The following is an 18,358-nucleotide window of genomic DNA, read 5'->3' on the forward strand; positions in this document are numbered from 1 at the left end:
TGAAGCCTCTGTGGAGTTGACATTCATGATGTTGTTTTAGAAGTCTCCCTGGTGACTTGAGACAGGAAGGAATATATGCTATTACTATGTCATTACCAGTGCTTTGCAAGTGACTCTAGTCGTTTATGCAGACTTTCTCTGATGCTCCAATATATTCTGGATTTGGTGGCTATCTCTGGTCCTGCTGTTAAGATGTGATACTGTCTTTACCAGCTTCTGATTACTCCTACTTGCAAGAGTAATTTCCTGTTCTAGGATTTCTGGTCTTTTTCCTCTGTCTTGCCAGAAGTGGGAGTTTTCCTTTTTGACTTGTCAGTAGCAGGGGCAGTGATCAGAGCTGCCTCCTTCAGACTTAATTTTAAAGAGGTGTTAATCTTTGCAGGAAAACAAACAAACAAAGAAAGAAACAAACAAAAAGGTGATTCATTATGCCTTCATTTAATGAATAACGACAACAAAAGTCATGCTGGAGTAAATTACTGTTAAAGGTATTTAACCTCACGTAACTGTAGATGAAGCTGGTGCATCAGAAGAACTAATGGCACAATGTGTTTAGATTCAGCAACTGAACTGTAATGCTGTATTCCATCTGCAGGAATAAATGAAGAACGCAGTAGACTACTCTCCTCCAGAGTCGCCTAAGTGTTTGTCATTAAATGCTTATCTGAACGGCCTGCAGAATCTGGTCTTACATTAGGCCACTTAGTCTGCTTTGAAATTCTGTTGATGCCAGCCTGTGAAGAAGACTGGTGCACTTGCTCGTTCTGCAAAAGGCAGAGCCCCCCAAAGTTTCCCCAAGAAGGGCAGGAACAAGCAGTGATGAGGTTGTTAATGAGAACATTTATTTGAGCAAGGTTTGACAGAGACGTGGGGTGGGGTGGTGCGGAGGCGTGCTGAGCGCTCTTTGTCTGTAGCCGCGGGGCCTGTTGCTGTGCTTGTAGGACCATAGGCGAGTAGAGACAGGGTCCTGGTGTGCTTCCTGCTCCTCTGGTGGCTGTGGTTGTAGAAAGCTGCAGCAGCCTCCAGGTCAGTGGCCGCGGAGGGATTAGGCAGAGGAGGGAAAGGACAGTGGCAGACCTCGGTGTGCTCAGGGGTTTCTGCTGGGCAGAGAAAGGAAGATGATCAAGAAGAGCAGCCCCAGACTGTTGCCAGGGCCATGCCCTGTATCCCTGCGTGAGGCTCTCCCAGCCTCACTCCAAGGCCGTCCATCTCACGTCCCCCTGACGGCCAGGAGATGCCCATCAGAGCCCACCCATCTCATCTTCTGGCATGCTGTGAGACGGTGGTGGGGAATGGGTTGGGGATAGCTTATCTGTCCTGTAGAGTGGTAGCATCTTTTCCGGCGGAGTTCTCAAGGGGCGAGCTGCCAGGAGTGTGCGGTGGTTTGGTCCCATCGCTGTGTGTGTCTGGCTTTCATAAGAGACGGAAGAAACAGAGCAGCATCCCCCTGTGACCAGGGGCTGACCCTGCCTCTGTGCCCGAGGGTCATGAGGTCTCACCAGTTCCATTAGTGTCCGGTTGTCCTGATGGAGCGGTCACTCCTGTACTGGCCCGAGTGTGTCACCTTCCTGCTTGCTGTGAGACCGTGGTGGGTGTGGGTTGGGGTCATCTTACCTGTCCTGGAGAGCGTTGACACCTTTTTGAGCTGAGTTCTCAATGGGAGAGAGTCCAGGTGTGTGCCGTGGCTGCATTCCAGCATTGTCAGTTTGTCCAGCTGTAATAGAGGAGGCGACAAACACAGCAGCCACCCCCTGCCAGCACTGGAAGCCCTCCCTTCCTCCCTGCACGAGGCTCTCCCAGCCTCACAACAGTGCCGTCCAGCTCTCATCTTCCTGATGACCGGGAGATGTTCACTGTAGATCAACCATGTCAGGTTCCCACCTAGTGAGGTGAGACTGTGGTGGGGAATGCGTTGGGGCTGTCTTACCTGTCCTGTAGAGTGTTGGCATCTTTTCCGGCTGAGTTCTCAAGGGGAGAGTTGCCAAGACTGTGCCATAGACTGGTCCCATCGCTGTGTGTTTCTGTCTGAAAGAGCAGAAGCACCAAAGGGAGCAGCATCCCCCGTGACCAAGGGCAACCCTGACTCTGTGCCCAATAGTCTCTAGCATCTCACCGAGGCTGTCCTTGTCGTGTCATCCTGATGGAGTAGTCACTGCCATCCTGGCCTGATTGTGTCACCTTCCTGCTCGCTCTAAGAGCGTGGTGGGTTTGGGTTGGGGTCATCTTACCTGTCCTGTAGAGAGGGCGTTGGCAGCTCTTCCTTCCAGCTGAGTGATTCAGTGCAATGAGGCCAGGAGTGTGCTGTGTTGTGGTCCCATTACTGTCTGTTTCTGTCTGAAAAGAAGAAGCACCAAACAGAGCAGCATCCCTGTTACCATGGGCAGCCCCTGCCTCTCTGCCCAAGAGTCTCCAGTGGCTCACCACGTCCGTCCGTGTCCTGTTGTCCTGATGGAACTGTCACTGCTGTCCTGGCCCGAGCGTGTCACCTGGCTGCTTGCTGTGAAACCATGTTGGGTGTGGGTTGGGGTCATCTTACCTGTCCTGGAGAGCGTTGACACCTTGTCGTTGTCGAGCTGAGTTCTCAGCGGCAGAGAGTCCAGGTGTGTGCCGTGGCTGCATTCCAGCATTGTCAGTTTGTCCAGCTGTAATAGAGGAGGCGACAAACCCAGCAGCCACCCCCTGCCAGCACTGGAAGCCCTCCCTTCTTTCCTCGAGGCTCTCCCAGCCTCATAACAGTGCTGTCCATCTCACATCTTCCTGATGCCCGGGAGATGTTCACCGTAGAACAAGCGTGTCACGTTCCCACCTAGCGAGGTGAGACCGTGGTGGGGAATGCGTTGGGGCTGTCTTACCTGTCCTGTAGAGTGTTGGCATCTTTTCCGGCTGAGTTCTCAAGGGGAGAGTTGCCAGGAGTGTGCCGTGGTCTGGACCCATCGCTGTGTGTTTCTGTCTGAAGGAGAAGAATCACCAAAGGGAGCAGCATCCCCCTGTGACCACAGGCAGCCTCTGCCTCTGTGCCCGAGAGTCTCAAAGTCTCACCACGTCCATCCGTGTCCTGTCGTCCTTTTGGAGTGGTCAGTGCAGTCCTGGCCCGCTCATGTCACCTGGCTGCTCTCTGTGAAACCATGTTGTGTGTGGGTTGGGGTGATCTTACCTGTCCTGTAGGTTGTGAACAATTATCCAGCACAGTGCTGGAAAGGAGCGGCCGGGAGTGTGCGGTGGTTGAGTTCGGTCAGTGTCCTGTAGGGCGCTGAGAGCTGTTTGAGGTGAGGGCCTGAGGAGAGAGGAGCTGAGTTGCTGTGCTCGCCTTTGTGTCCAGAGCGGAGGCTGGAGCCGCAGGAGAGGAGCAGGCAGCCGAGCAGCCTCCCCGTCAGCACGGGCAGCCATGGCAGGGCCCAAGTGCCGCTGGGGCCAGCGTTCTGGGGCAAGGCCGTCCCTGCCCCTTTGTGACATGGGGCACCCCCTGCCTGCTGAGCCATGGGCAGGGCATCCCTGGGGGGGGGGCAGCAGGTGCTGTGGAGCCCAGGCCCGGGCTGGGTGGTGGCAAATGTGCCCTGGTGTTTGGGCAGGGCTGCGGGGCTGTGCCAGCAGGCTGTGGGAGCGTGCTGGGGTCCGGCTGGGGCTGTGCTGCCTGCCCTGCAGGGCTCGGAGAGCTCCCCGCCGAGGGGGAGAGGCCAGGAGCGTGCCCCAGTTCGGTCCCATCACTGCCTGTGTGTGTGGCTGGGAGGGGAGAGGCTGCCCCCCATCTCTGCGCAGGGTGACATGTCTGTTCTGCCCACCATGGAAGCACGAAGGAAGAACTAAGTGAACAATAAACATTGAAAACCCCAAGGTCACGGGTTGTGATACTGGGGAGGGGACTCAAGCAGCTGTAGCAGCAATTGCAAGAGCAGCTGCTCGGCAAAGCTGAAATGAGTTCATTTAAATGAACTTGATTTCAGCTAAAGAGTAAAGGTAAGGAAAAGCTAAGAAATCCCAAAACTCATGAAAGCAGCTGAAGTGGTGTCAATTTTATAGATCACAGTGGATTCACTCTCCAGGATCCAGCTTGTGCTGTGAAGGACAAAAAGTCTGCTCGCTGGGCTGTGTTGGAGTCACTCAGTGACAAGGCTGCATTGCAGTTTTCAGTTTGCGTGAGGGCTACCTCCTAAACTCTGCTTTTTGGTAGTCCAGTGACGCCAGCTAGTGGGTCCCCAGCAATCCCTACGGGGTCCAGTCGTGTTCAACTTCCTCCTCAGTGACCTGGCTGAAGGACAGAGCGCACCCACAGCAAGTTTGCTGATGACACCAAAGTGGGAGTTGTGGCCGATCCACTGGAAGGCTGTGCTGCCATTCAGAGGGACCCGGACAGGCTGGAAAGTTGGCCAGAGATCCCTGATGAACTTCACTAAGAGCACGTGTGGGGTCCTGCACCTCGGGAGGAATCAGCCTCTGCAGCAGTACAGGCCCTGTGAAGGCCCTGGTAGTCCTGGTGGGCCACAGGTTAAGCATGAGCCAGCAGCGCTGGCTTACAAGGAAACGCTGAGAGAGATGGACCTGTTTAGTGTGGGGAAGAGAAGGCTGAGAGGGGATCTTATCAATGCATACAAATACCTGAAGGGAGGGCGTCAAGACCATGGGGCCAGACTTCCTGTGGTGGAGCCCAGCAACAGGACAAGAAGCCATGGGTGCAAACTGCAACACAGAAAGCTTCCTCTGAATGTGAGGAAAAACTTCTTTCTTGTGAGGGTGACAGCGCTGGAACTGTCCAGAGAGGTTGTGGAGTCTCCTTCCCAGGATATCCTCAAAACCCACCTGGATGTGAGATGTGCTCCTGGGCAACATGCTGTAGGCTTGAGCAGGGCACTCTGACTATATGATCTCCAGAGGTCCTTTGCAGCCTCAACCATTCTGTAATCCTGTTCTTCTGATTCTGTGCCTTCACAGAGTCACCGAACTCTGCAGTTACCTGTTGCTTGAGATCGCTCCTAAGACATGCATGCATTTAGGGGAAAACCAAGATGTGACTCCTGCCTTTTGTCTCACTTCTTTTCCTTTTCTCTCCTTATAAGTTTGTTTTACTTTTCCGTGTGCTCTATTGCTTGCCTTACAGCATTTCCTCGGTTTTTGCTGTGACCTGCTTATCTGTTCTGTGCAGATTAAGACGATGGTGTAATAAATTGTGTCTGTGAAGTGAAACTGCTGCATTTTTTGAATTTACATTTCCAAAAGTCTGACTATCAGATGTATGAGTTGTATTTCCCATCCTTATTTTAGGCCATCTCTGCTCTTGGGAAGACCTTGCTGACTGCACTGGTTACATTTGGCTTGCATATGGAAAGAACTTGCAATTACTGACACCCCTGCACTTCTGTAACACAAGGTTTGCATATATTATGGGAGTTGGAGATCCACTAAGAGGAGTGTATGCAGCTGTCAGGCACATATTTGGCATTAGATCTGGGTGCAGCCATAATGACAGGGAAGGTGGTGAGATGGGATAACGTGGAGGGATGTGCAGTGATGTATGATGGAGGCCAAGCCAGGCAGCACTGAAATAGATCAGCACCATTTGACATTGCATAAACAAAATGTTTTCTCCATTTCTCCAGGCCTTGAATTAGCACAGGCTTCCAGGTACTCTCTTTATGCTCTCTTCATGGTAGCTTGCCTGTACTATGGATTGCTATTTCTGAACTTGACTGCATATTTATAAGAAGCTAGAGGCTTCTTAGTGATGTGCCAGTTGCACTGGGAGTGGTGACTTTCTTACTTCAAATAAGATGTACATTGGCACATGCTGATTGTAAAGGAAACGGCTGAACTATGATTTACAAAAAGGTCAGTAACTTTCTTCTTGGAGTCCTGTATGCGTGTGACAATAAAAATCTTATGCTCTTCAGCTTCTCACCTTTTGTCTCAAACATCTGGATTCCACAGACACATCTGCTAAGCACCAGGCTTAGCTATTACTGCGTTCAGTCCATAGCTGAAGAGTCTTTAAAGCTCATGCAACCTAAGAACAAATAGCAAGAAAACATAGTTTATCCATAGCTAAAGTATTAAAATACATCCTACTAAATATCACATTAAAGCTGCATCCTTGTTCAGACTTGAAAAGTAATTTTTTACAAAAATGTCTGAAAACATTTCATCTACACTAACTCCATATGGTTGTGTTGTGGCATAGCTCACTCTGTAGATGGCACCATTGCTGTACACCAAAAGTGATCCCGAGCTTGCTTTTCTAGTGACCCTACTCCAAAGGGATTTGTCACGAGCTTTTGAAAGCATGTGTTTGCTGATAGGAGGTGGTAGGGGGTTGATTGAGCTCCCCTCTCTGTAGAATTGAATGTTAGGAAGGAACAATGGGAGAGGTGTTAGGTTTGCGTGTTTGTGTGATGGTGCTTTGAAATGCATTGGTTTCATAGCTCTTTCTCTCTCACAGGAGTAATAAAGACTGGGTCTGTTATTTCAGCTCCCTGTGAAAGCTGTATGTGACAAGGGATTTAATGAAGAATTTCTTTATTTTCATCTTTGGGGTTTCTGTGATAATTCTAAAAAGGCTACTATAGCAGCGATGTTTTGGAAAATACCAAAAATGAAAGCCAACGCATTACAGACTTTGTCAATTTAAACATCTACATCAAATGTTGGAACATTAAAATGACATTTGCCCTGCAGAACGAGGATGTTCTTGGCAGGAAATGGGATGGACACCCTCTTATGTGGGGTATGAGTTCCTCTGGGCTTAGCCATGGCCTGAAATTTTGTGGGGACAAAAACCTCAACAAGGGAGTTAGAGCTGTTGAGTGGCTGAAGATCAACTGCATAAGCAATCCAACAGCAATTGGCTTTATTTATTGTGGTCAAGTCTTATCTGAAATGATTTAAGTTTTTCTATTTGAGAGGGACAGCTGGAAGTCATCCTCTTGCCTTTGGAAAACTTCTGCTTACGAAGCTTTTCAAATGTAAAGGGTCTCAAAGTGACCTATTTTTTTTTTTATTAGTCTCCACAGGTATTCATTAAAATATGTTATACACAAAAATAGCCTTTAAAATCTCAAAGGGAGTGGGGAATCATTGCTTCAATGTGTTGTGTTTTTTTTTTTTTTTTTTCTTTTAGGCAAAAATTACCTTTGTATAGAGAAACAAACTTGGCAACTTGTCAAAATCAGCTGTAAGAGGTCTTACCATGGTGATATAGATTAAATCTTCGTGAACACTAGGGCATGTGACCAAATTATTCCCAGAGTTCTCCTAAACTGTGGGCACTCATCTAGTGAGCTACGTCTATCATGAGGTTGTATAAGTTGTGTTCAGTCATAAAATATATACATATAGGAAAGTGTTATGGTTTATTATGGAACATAAATAGCATATTTTTGTATATATATATGTGTATATATATAAAAGAGCTGGGTAATGGACAAAAAAAAAAAAACACAAAACAAAACAAAGTAAAACAAACAAACAAAAAAAACCAACACAGAAAACCCTAGCTATTCAAGACCATATAAACCATGAGAAAAAAGTTGGCCATCTTTGTTACAATGTGGACCATGCATATATATTTATAAAGCTCTTCAAAAAGTTGTTGATGTATGTTTATAAAGTCATAAGTGGATTAAAGATACTTTACAGGTGGGAAGCAAAAAGAGTGTACAAGTCAGTACAATGAATTCTGGAGTCCCCAGAAGGTCCCCTGGCCTTATGTGGAAGGTACCCCTAGAGCGGATGCTGTCCAGTGGTTTGACTTTGTTTATTCTGTGGGCACATTTCTTATCATTATGGTAGTCTTACCAACTAAAAACATACAAGTATAAATAAAAACAGACAGCTTTGTAATATACGTTCTCTACTTAATTGTTTGGCTACTTTTGGCACAATTTACATGTTGAATACTTTCAGAGTTAGGTGTGAGGTGTAAAGAGGTTGGGCTGAGCTTGATGAGGTAGCTACATTGCAGATAGTGATAGAAACACTAGTGTAAGTCAAGGCAAGGTGTATGTTGTTCCTTTTGGTGTCCTGCCTGTCTTAGATGTCCTCTAGGTCCGCAGCCAAGTACAATAATTAAAATTAAAAAAAGTCCTGTGAATATGATGGGGGATCTTTAAATATGTTTTTACAGGGATTATAGGCGAGAGACTCCATAGCAGTCTTTCCTCAGCACTGCTAGCTGTATTTGGGCCTCTGGCCAAGTCTGCAGATGGTAAAGAACATTTATTCTGTTCCTTGGCTGGGCATAACCCCACTAGCAGGTCTCCATCTTTTCTGCCAACGTTGTCTTTGTATGTTGATCAGGTAACTGCCTTGCTCAGCAAGCCTGCCCAAGACACAAATCAAACCACAGTCCTTTAGGAAGCATAAAATGGACAAGACTCTTTTGCTTGTACCTCTGTTTCACCTCTTGCAGGTAGCTGCTATTTTAGCATGTTGTTCTGGAGTCCTCCCCCCAGGCTGGCTGCTTACTCGTGCCCTGTGTCCCCCTTGGTGTGAGGCTGGTGGCCTCCCTGTGCATCCAAGTCACAGGAAAGGTGAGGGCCATGGTGCCTTCAGCGCAAGTTGTATGTGGTGGTCCCTGCAGAAGTAACTGCATTTTGAGTCCTATCGGGGGTGGGGGGTAAAAAAATAAAAAGGTTGAAAAAAGTAAGAAGCTACTTTTATTTGGCTGTGTGATGTCTTGTTTTTTAACAAGGTATATAGTGGGGTAGCCACTGTGAGCTTTTGCTCCAGTTTCTGCTCCAGAGCAAAACTGACTCAGATAAACTTACTATTTTCAAGGTAGAAGCAGCTAGAGCTCTAAGAATCAGCTAGATCTGTAGAGAGTTTTAGAGGAAAATAATAAAAAGTGACTGAGATTCTGTCGAAGTAAAATACATCGGAAGGAAAGAGAGGGCTTAAGGACCACTAAGTTGAAAGAATAACCAAGAATGTGCTTGAGAGATACACACACAAAAAATAAAAATAGAAGTTCTGCTCCTGGGAGTGCATACCTGTTTAAAAACTTGCACAGGTAAGAAGTGCATTTAAAACCAAAAACAATCAAAACCTTTAATGATTAAGTAAACAAACAAACAAACAACAACAACAACAAAAAGGAAGATGAACTTGCTGAGTTTACAGTATTCAACTATTTTTAAAGGAAATCTGTGATAGCCACATGAAAAATAAGGCAAAATATTGTATTTAAATAGACATATTACAAAAATACTATTTTTCTTAGCGTGTGGCATTTCCACTTCCAAAGTAAAACTTCCCAAGTAAACTTACGCAATGGTGAGACTGGAGAGGAAAATATCGAGAAAGCAAGCCTTTAGTTAAATCATCAGCTATAAATAGGTTACAAAACATAGTTGTTTGTTCCAGGTGAATGGTTATAGGCAATTTTGCTTCTACAAAATTGCATTCACTACTTTTGCAGTAGTCATCCTATTACTTCCTTTTTTTTTTTTTTTTTTTTTTTAATATATTTTAGCGATCACAAATGCTCCTTTGATTTTTTTTTTCTTAGAACCTGTGCTGTAATCATTGTTATCTGCTTCATTTGTCTCACAGATGACTGAGATATTGAGAAACAACTTCAGCATAAAATTTGTCAGGCCTTATGCTAAATATTCTTATTTATGCTCATCCATGCAAAATCATTTATTTACTTATTCTAGAAGTGTAAGATGACTACTATTTACAGGTTGTATTTGGACATATTATAGGCTGTTACTAGTGTTATCATGAATATAATGTACAAATCAACCAGATAAAACACCTGAGTATACTGAGTGCACCTGTCACCAGTCACATTTTGTGTTCTTGTATTAACTGTATACTGTGTAATAGAAACAATATTGATATATGTGCTGTACTTGCTGTAGTTTTTATTAAATACTGTTACACTAATGTGTATATGTACTAATTTTTTTTCGCTCCATAAAGCCAGTATTTGTCCTTCATGAAGGATTTCTCATATCTAAACTAATTGCATTTATATTCATAACTTTTGATGATTTCAAAATAATTAAAAAAGGATAAAACAAAACAAAAAACAACTCATCCTTTGTGGTTTCATTTTTGCTTAAGAGTCTCTCTGACCAGATTGGTTTTTGTAGCTAGGACAAGGTTCATTAGCAGCTACGCTGCCTGGTATCACTCTGCAAAGATTTGATAGATTGTCTCAATCTCCCTGCTTCTTGTGAAGAATGAAACAAGGGACAAGCAGTCATCTGAGGGATTCTCTCAAAGGAAGAAGGGATGATCCCTTAAAAAATAAAAATGAATAAAGGTGAGTCCTATGGATCATAGCTTGAGCACATAAGACTCAACTGCTTGCATTGCTTGGGACATCCTTTGGAACCTGACATTTAGCCCAGGGATGAGGTGAACTGAACACTTTCTGCTGCAATTAACTAACTACAGTGCAGGCTGCCAGGCAATAAGCAATGTAAGTCATTATACCTGGTATAATTGTGCCTTTTTGGGGCAGGAGACTGACTAGGTCCGTGAATGTACCTCTGTGCTGCTCAGCTGTTCTGCTCATGTTCAGCATGCCGTCTGCTTCAATTTTCATAGCATAGAAACAATTGGGCACTGAAATGTAACTGCTACTTGAGCTCTCTGACTTGCTCTGTATTAATACACATCTCTCAAGTGGTACATAATTTTCTAGATATGGAAATCTGGGGTGGAGTGGGGGAACACAGGGAGGGGGAGTAATTTTTGTCCAGCACAGTAGCTTTGCATTCATACTTTGTTCATACAGTACTCGATAGAAAGGGTCTTAAGCAATTACTGGAAATGGAGATCCTATCGTGCCATCATATCTGAAGATAATGGGTATTTGAAAGACATCTGTGACACTCAGGGATAGGTGTGAATGTTAAAAGATGGGTATAAAACTTAATGAAGAATATAAAACATGACATCTTTCCTAGTATTAATGGGAAACCGTGGCAGATCTGGTAATTGATTTTGTCCCTCTTTCTATATTAGGAGTCTGAAAACAGGGACAATGCATCTTCTGCTGACTCTTATGTAAAACTTACCTTGTTGCATATTTTTGAGACAGTTCATTGAAAGCTGATGCTTAAGTTGCAGTGCTTTTCCCACTGATCAATATTTGCTTGGTTCATTCACTATTCAAATTATTGCCTAGATGGTTAATAGGCCACAACTTAAAGTACAGAGTTACACAAGTAAACATGCTTCTGTCCACATTTTGTCTTTTATTTTCTCGTGTTTTCAAAGCTGTCCATAACATTCTCCGTGGGAAAGAGAAAGGCTATCTTAGCTAGCAATGGTAGGGGAGGGTGTTTGAGGAAGATTTTGGCTGATGCATCTCTAGTGACACCTTGTGGGATGTTTTACAGAATCTTCTGTAACTCTTTTTCACCTTTTTTTTTTTTTTTTTCACCTTTTTTTTTTTTTTTTTTTTTTTTTTTTGAGGAATAAACAAACTGAAAGGCTTATTTAACAAGAAGTTGTCCAAATACTCCACATGAGATATGTTTGAATTTCTGCACCAGTTTAGAGGTTTTGCCTTTTTTGTTTGTTTTGGGTTTGCTTGTTTGCTTTTCTCTTCCGGGACTCTCATTGTAACTTGTAGTTAGTAGGATAAAATAAATACACAACCAAGATACTATTTGGCCGCTACAGACAGCAGAGAACAGAAAGATGATACTTGGTTTGTCAGATTTTCATGATGACTGCTGGATTTTCATTCAGTACTTTTTCTGGGATTGCTACTTTATAAGCCAGATGTTCAGGTTTAAAACTGAGGTTTCAGAACTGATGCAGCAAATTAATTGAATTAATCTTTCCTTGGAATAGTACATTTGTTTCTCTGTTTTTAAAATTGATGTTATATACAGTACTCTTTACAAAACACCTGGAAGCAATTACTGTTCTTACTGAATTCTCTGTTTACATAATCAGCCCCCCCCCCCCTCCCCCCCCCCCCCCAAGTGCTGCATTCTGGAACAAAAAGTACCAAAACAGTTAGCTGATCTTTTGCAAACACCAGTTAAAGTGGAATTTCTGTAAACAGAATATTGGCTCTTGATTTTTGTCAGACCATTTTTTTTTCTTAGGGTGAACAGATGAAGTCAATTGAAACAACATCCCCTTGTAGACTCAGCTAGTAATTAATTCAACAGGACTTCAAATTAGGCTGATTTAATGAAGTATTAGACTTCTGATGAAGTATTCTCAGCAAAAAGAGGTAGAGATAATGCACTTGAAATAAGTAGGTCCTGTGGACTATAACTGATATTCTAGCTTCATTTTTTCTGGAAACATCAAACCCATAACAGACCAGCACAAACACACGCAAAAGGCGTATATATCATTGTCCAAAGCACTTTGGCATGCTTTCTCAACTATTTCTTTATATATATATATATATATATATATATATTTTTTTTTTTTTTTTTCATGTTTTACACTTAGCCAGGTAAGATGGTAACTGCCTTTCACTTGTTTAGCTTTGAAATCTAGAAACACGGCAGACTTAAAAGTCTATTACAGTTTCACCTTCCCTGGCTATGTGCCACTAAAGTTGTTCCTAGAACCTGAGAACTTGCAGTGAACTTTAATCTGTAAGAGAGAGATAAGCTAAAGGTCGCATTTTTTTCCTCAGAAAGACACGAGTGCCATGAAAAATAAGAGTTGGGTGCTTGTTTCTGCTCCAGTGAACTCAACAGTGACCTTTAACTTTCAGTTTAGTGGCTTCAGGACTATCCTTTAGATGCAGGACAGCTGCAAGGTAGAGGAGAGGGCTGAAGAAGGCCATTCCCAAAGCTGCTGAAAACCCAGGTGTGCATAGGTGAGGAGGTGAACTGGGGCAGTGGAGAAAACAAGGTAAGTGGCAAAACTAGCTGTCATTTCTTTTGCATGCAAATGTTTGAGAAAAAGAACGTTTTGCTGAGTGAAGTCACTGCTGCATGCCAGAAATAGCAGCCCTGTGTGCATGTGACATACCTGCTTAAAACAAACACAAAAATCTATTATAAGCCCTTCTTTAAAATAACAATAACTGTTAGTAAAGAATAAGATTTAATTATGATCATAAAATAATGAGAAAAATAGCAGATTCATTGTTTTTATTCAGTGGTTTCATTGAATATGCCTTTGGAATTTCTGCTTCTCTTGCTTCTCTCTTGCACAGGCAGCATTTTGTTTGTTCTTTGCTGTTATTTCTGGACAATTTGGTGCCAAGTTATTTTTCTAATCTTCACAGTCAATGTGTCTACCTCTGTGATTACAGGACGTAGCTTTGTTACATAAAATGCAATTGGCTGGGCTGACAGAAAGGTATCTGGTTCCTAGTTAATACCAGGAAAAACATACCTGGCCTATATAAAATGGTTTCAATGGAATTATTTTTATCCACTACTTTCTTAATAAATGCTAATAACTTCTGTGAAAGAAATCTATTTCATAATGAATTTCTTTCTTGCGGTGCTTTAAGGTTAACTTGCATGTTTTCTTCAGTACAATTCTGAAAACTGCTGCAAACTCTGGAGATACAAACCTCAACCTGAACCCTCTATTTGTCTTACATGCTAAGTATACCAAAAATATTTTTAATGCCTGTTGGTGATGCTAAATTAAGGCATGGGAAAATACCAAAATAGGAGGATTGAAGAACAGCAGAATTGCCTTTACTTGAATCAATATGTAACTTTACTGAGTTAACTAACTCAACTGAATTAAAAAATGCAAGTTGCAAAATTATGCTGTTTTCTGTCATGAATGGTGTATTTTATATTTAGAAGTTAAACAAATATACTCAGGCTCCTTCTAGTGGATGTATATCTGGTATTTGGTCAGTTCAGTTTGCTGGTTTGATTATGAGTTTTCCCCACGAGCTCTGTCATTTGGTTAGGCACCACGGGAGAGAACTGTCCTGGGAGCTCTGATCCCAGAGCAGATTGCCAATGAGTGTGGGTGATTTCTCTTTCTATTTTTTTTTTCCTTTTTTTACATGAATGCTTCGTTATAGATGAATTTTGAAACTAGTTGCAATAGTTTTCCAGAAGTGAAGTAGTAATATTAGCCTGGAGAAGAACAAGCAAGTAGAAGCTATGCTACGAAAGCACTCTGAAGCAGGTAGACAACTGGGAATGCGAAGCAAGATGCTGCCTGGAGGGCAGGCACGTGGGCATTCAACCCACAGGCGTCATCTTTGTCCAATACAAAGTCTGTTTCACTTGACAGGGGTGGAGAGGGGGGGTGAGCAGTTATCTTCCATCTGGATTGCATGATTTAACAAAATTTTAGTAATGGTTGGGGCCTTCCTAACAGGATATTTTTGCAGAAGAGCATTGGCTTACTGATTGAAGCTCTTTGCAGGACTAAGAATGAGGGATGACTGATCTGCCCCTGCAAGGGGTTGCACAAGGGGTGGAGGTGAGGAGGGTGCTGACCCCAGGTAGCAGTTCAGCAACTGGCTGAGAGGAATATGCAGCAAGGGCACCAAAGGATGCCCCTGAGGCTGTTCCTCCCTGACACCTGCCTCTCCTTTGTGCTTGGGGGTGAGGAGGCCGGGGTGCCCAGCTGTGCACAGGGTGGAGGGGGGAGCAAATGGGCAGCAGGTTCCAGTATTCCCCTGTGCCTCATCTTGCCTGGAAGCGTACTCTGTTCTCAGTGTGCTCCTCTGCAAGTGGGGGCTCAACTACTTGTCCTGTGTGTGTGAAGAAGGGCAAAGGAAAGGCTAGCTGTTGCTTAAGCTAGAGTGCCTGAGTCATCTGGGTACTGGCTGGATAAGGCCAGTAGCTGTGTGTCCTCCTCCTTCCTTTTGGCCCCAGTATTTGTCCTCTTCTCATTTTCACTAGAAACTTAATTCTGCACCCAGTGAAAGTGTTGTAAATAGTGTGTATCTGCGGAAGAGTTTTTGAAAACGGTAATTCAATAAAACCAACTTTTTTTCAAAGAAAATTTATAACCAATTTACCTAGGCTTACAGGTCAGGAAACTTTAATGTGGGAAATACAGTAAGATAAATCTCCTGAAGAGTGGTTGGAAAGCAGTGCTGGAAAAAAAAATGTACAAGACTGACCATTCCTTTCATGCCCAGCAGAATGTTTCATCTGTGTTTTTATAAAACCATGAATGTGTATTTAGCTTGGTCCTTTGCTGACTGAGAAGAAGGAACCAGAAACTTGTTTTTGAGAAAATGCTATGGATTCTCTTTCAGCCAAGCACAGCTGTATTGATTTTTGCTTTGTCTAAACACACAGCTTTTCCTTTCCTTGCATTCCATTTTTAATTTTCCCTGTCCTTTCCTCAGCCACCCCAGGCCATTTTGCTTCTGTGGGGTTGTGTGATTAGTCCTTTAACTGATGTCCTTGATTCCATTGCTAGTTTTGTTTCTGTGTCTTTTCTCTATATGCAGGCATTGAGCTGGCTGAGAAGAAGTAAAAAAGGTGTTTTTAATAGCTGGATCTGGAACTCAGTCCAATAAGGCCTATTAAAATAAAAAGCCATTCTCAAAACCATCCTGCGAATGAAAAACAATTTTACCAAGAGAGGTGTCTGACCTTTTCTAATTTAGTAGTCATTAAGGGTGTCTGACCTTTTCTAATTTAGTAGTCATTAAGATTTCACAAACAAGTTGGTGGAAGTGTTGGCCCTGTTCTGCAGCAGCTGATTCAGAAACGAAGTTGTTGATGTGCTTCATACTACTTTCATTTTAATTAACGTATACTTACACTACTTGCTTACCTTTCTTTTTGGTTCCTCTACCATTTGAAAGTGAGTCCTTTGAATCACCAATTACATATTTTTTTAGTGCTGATAGAAGCAGAGGATGGTGTGACTTTCTGGTATTGCCTGTGTTGCCACCTCTGTAGTGATGAAGTAGAATTTATGCAGTAACTCTCGGTACAAAGATGATAGCTAAACTCAACCGTGCTCAGCAGCAGTCAGAAGACTCTGTATAGTATGAATGTGAAGCTGTGGAACTTTCTTAGATGTCCTGCACGGAAGTAGGCAGCAGTGTGACTGGGTGAGGTAGCAGCGTGATTCAGTGGCAGAACATCCCCGTGTTTCATCCTTGGCCTGCTGGTGATCTTCCTCCCTTAATGTGCCACCAATGCAAATGTGCTGGTGTGCCAGTGCTCTGTGGGAGCCCTGCTCATTGGGCCGTCACACAGTCAGTAAAAATCCCAATTCCTGGAGTTTCATAGCCAAGGCAGAAGGTGTCCCATGCTCTCACAGCCTACATATGAAACATCCCACACAGTTCGTAACCACCCTCCTGCTTTCACTGTGTGTGGGGGAGTTTATCTTTACTAGAAACAGTAATTGCAAAAATGACCTTCATACTTACTGAAAGCGGTAGACTGCTCCACTCTGACTCATGGAAGGGAGCCCAGATATTGGGTAACGGCTTGCTTCTTGATAATCCATTTCTCTGTCTTCTTGTGCAATAGCTGAAATGATGGCTAGTTCTGTGTTGGATTCAGTGTTGTAGGTGACGCATAGAACTGCTCTGTCTTTGCCAGAATCTAGGATGAAGTGAAAAACTACAAAACCGCTGCTGACTGATGAAAGCAGCCTTGTGTTGGCTCAGCTGGGTTTCAGAGCGAAGGCTCAAATTTCGGTGTGTCTTCTGGTTTCAGTTTTAGAATAACAAATCCAGCTCAGTTCATGCACATCCAGTTGAAATAAAAGCCATTGCTTTTATTCTCTAATCATTTTGCCTCCCTAGTGGATCTTTGGGATCCCTCTTTACTGTTTTCTTGGCTGTTTTTTTTTTTTTTTTTTTTTTTTTTTTGTGTTCATTGGTGTTTTACTTCAGCAGGAAATCCCCTTTTTAAAATGCTATGTAATGAGTCACTACCCATGTTTGCTTCAAGCTGAAGGGGATTCCAACTATTAAATTGTATTATTGCTAAATATAATCCTGTTCCATTGTGTAGGTTGTAGTTTGAAACAGAGAAAGGTTTGCGGAAGTAGTAGGTTAAACAAGCAAAGTTGTTGTCAGTTTTGTTTATTAAACTGGAGATTAATGGCAATTCCAGTAAGAAGTAAGCAGGTTAGAAGTTTAATAGATCAAAACACATCTCAAATTGAAAAAATTACTCAGCAGTTATGAATCTCTGAAGATCTGTAGGGCTGGGCTGGGGGGAGAAACAAAAAAAACAAACTGCATAAAAGCTTGTGAGTTCCCAGTAGTGAATATTAGGATTTCTTCAGCAAGAAGCATGATCTGGTTTAGGTTTTTTTGTATGTTTGTTTGGATTCAAAATTTAATTGCTCTGATTTCTTTTTTACTCTGGCATGGAAAAACGCTTTGAATTTGTTTCACTACAGATCTGAGTATCTCTGTCTGTATTACTGCTGTTTTAGCCCACGTTGCTTTAGGTTGCCATCTTCTGAAACCCTCATCTACCACATTCTGTGATCTGGAGTGATGTTGAGACTTGATTAATCACCTTTCAAAACTGTGTGTGCATACAGGAGATGGAAATTTCAAATTGCAATAGCCTTTGGTCCAGCCTTCTCATGCATATACAGATATGCAGGCAATTCAGGTGTATTCACAGGACAATTGATTTGCTCCCCCTTTCAGCTCCAGATTTCCTTCCTTATTTTCATTATTTACCTGACAGTTTCTACAGGCTGTAATACAGACTGTCCTGTTCTGCTGGTGACATCTACCTTTGTGCTGCATGAGATAGCTTGTTCTCTGCTGCTTCCAGACTTGGAAATACCTGCTTATATATATATATATATATATATATATATGTATGTATGTATGTATGTATGTATATATACATATTTATTTATTTATTTATAAATAATATATAATTATATAATTATATTGTGGCATCCCTGCCTATAGCAGGGGGGTTGGAACTAGGTGATCATAAAGGTTCCTTCCAATCCAAGCCATTCTATTTTATATATATATACATATATATATACACATACATACACACACACACATATGTACACTTATATAATATTTTTGACCCTTTCTAGTTTTATTTGTCATTTAAACAGAACTCAGCAATTCCAATTTCTAAGTTACCTAAAATACCTCTCCCTCCCCATCCCTGAGTGTATTACTTAAATGCAAGTCATATCAGTATCTTCATTATCATATGGAAGGGGGTGGTTACATGTAGAGATACGGTGGTTATTAAGCATTGAAAAGGAACCATGATGTTGCTGAAGGCCCCACAGTAACACTCTTGAATTTAGAAATAGTCCCACTACTGGTTTTACAGCTTATTGCTGTAAAGGAAATAAGTTAATAAAAGCCACAAAGTTGTACAATTTCCCATAGCCTTTGACTAATGCTTTTATAGAAAGAACATTAAAAAAATAGTCTTAGCTGAAGGTGAGGGGATTTCCTTAGGAAGAATGCTTTTAGGGG

The 18,358-nt window shown here is 42.8% G+C and overlaps 1 protein-coding gene across 4 annotated transcripts in view; it reads left to right on the forward strand.

Moving 5' to 3' along the window:
• Positions 1-12,652: 12,652 nt before the first annotated feature.
• The window catches only part of TNIP3 (TNFAIP3 interacting protein 3), a 70,038-nt gene continuing 64,332 nt past the window's right edge, over positions 12,653-18,358 (forward strand). For all 4 annotated transcript variants that reach the window (XM_082759150.1, XM_082759152.1, XM_082759147.1 and 1 more), the window contains exon 1: positions 12,653-12,831. The gene's annotated coding sequence lies outside the window, so the exon portion shown is untranslated. The remainder of the gene's footprint in view (positions 12,832-18,358) is intronic.

This window comes from Aythya marila (genome assembly GCF_965140915.1).
Source record: "Aythya marila genome assembly, chromosome: 4".
In the NCBI taxonomy this organism is placed as follows: Eukaryota; Metazoa; Chordata; class Aves; order Anseriformes; family Anatidae; genus Aythya; species Aythya marila.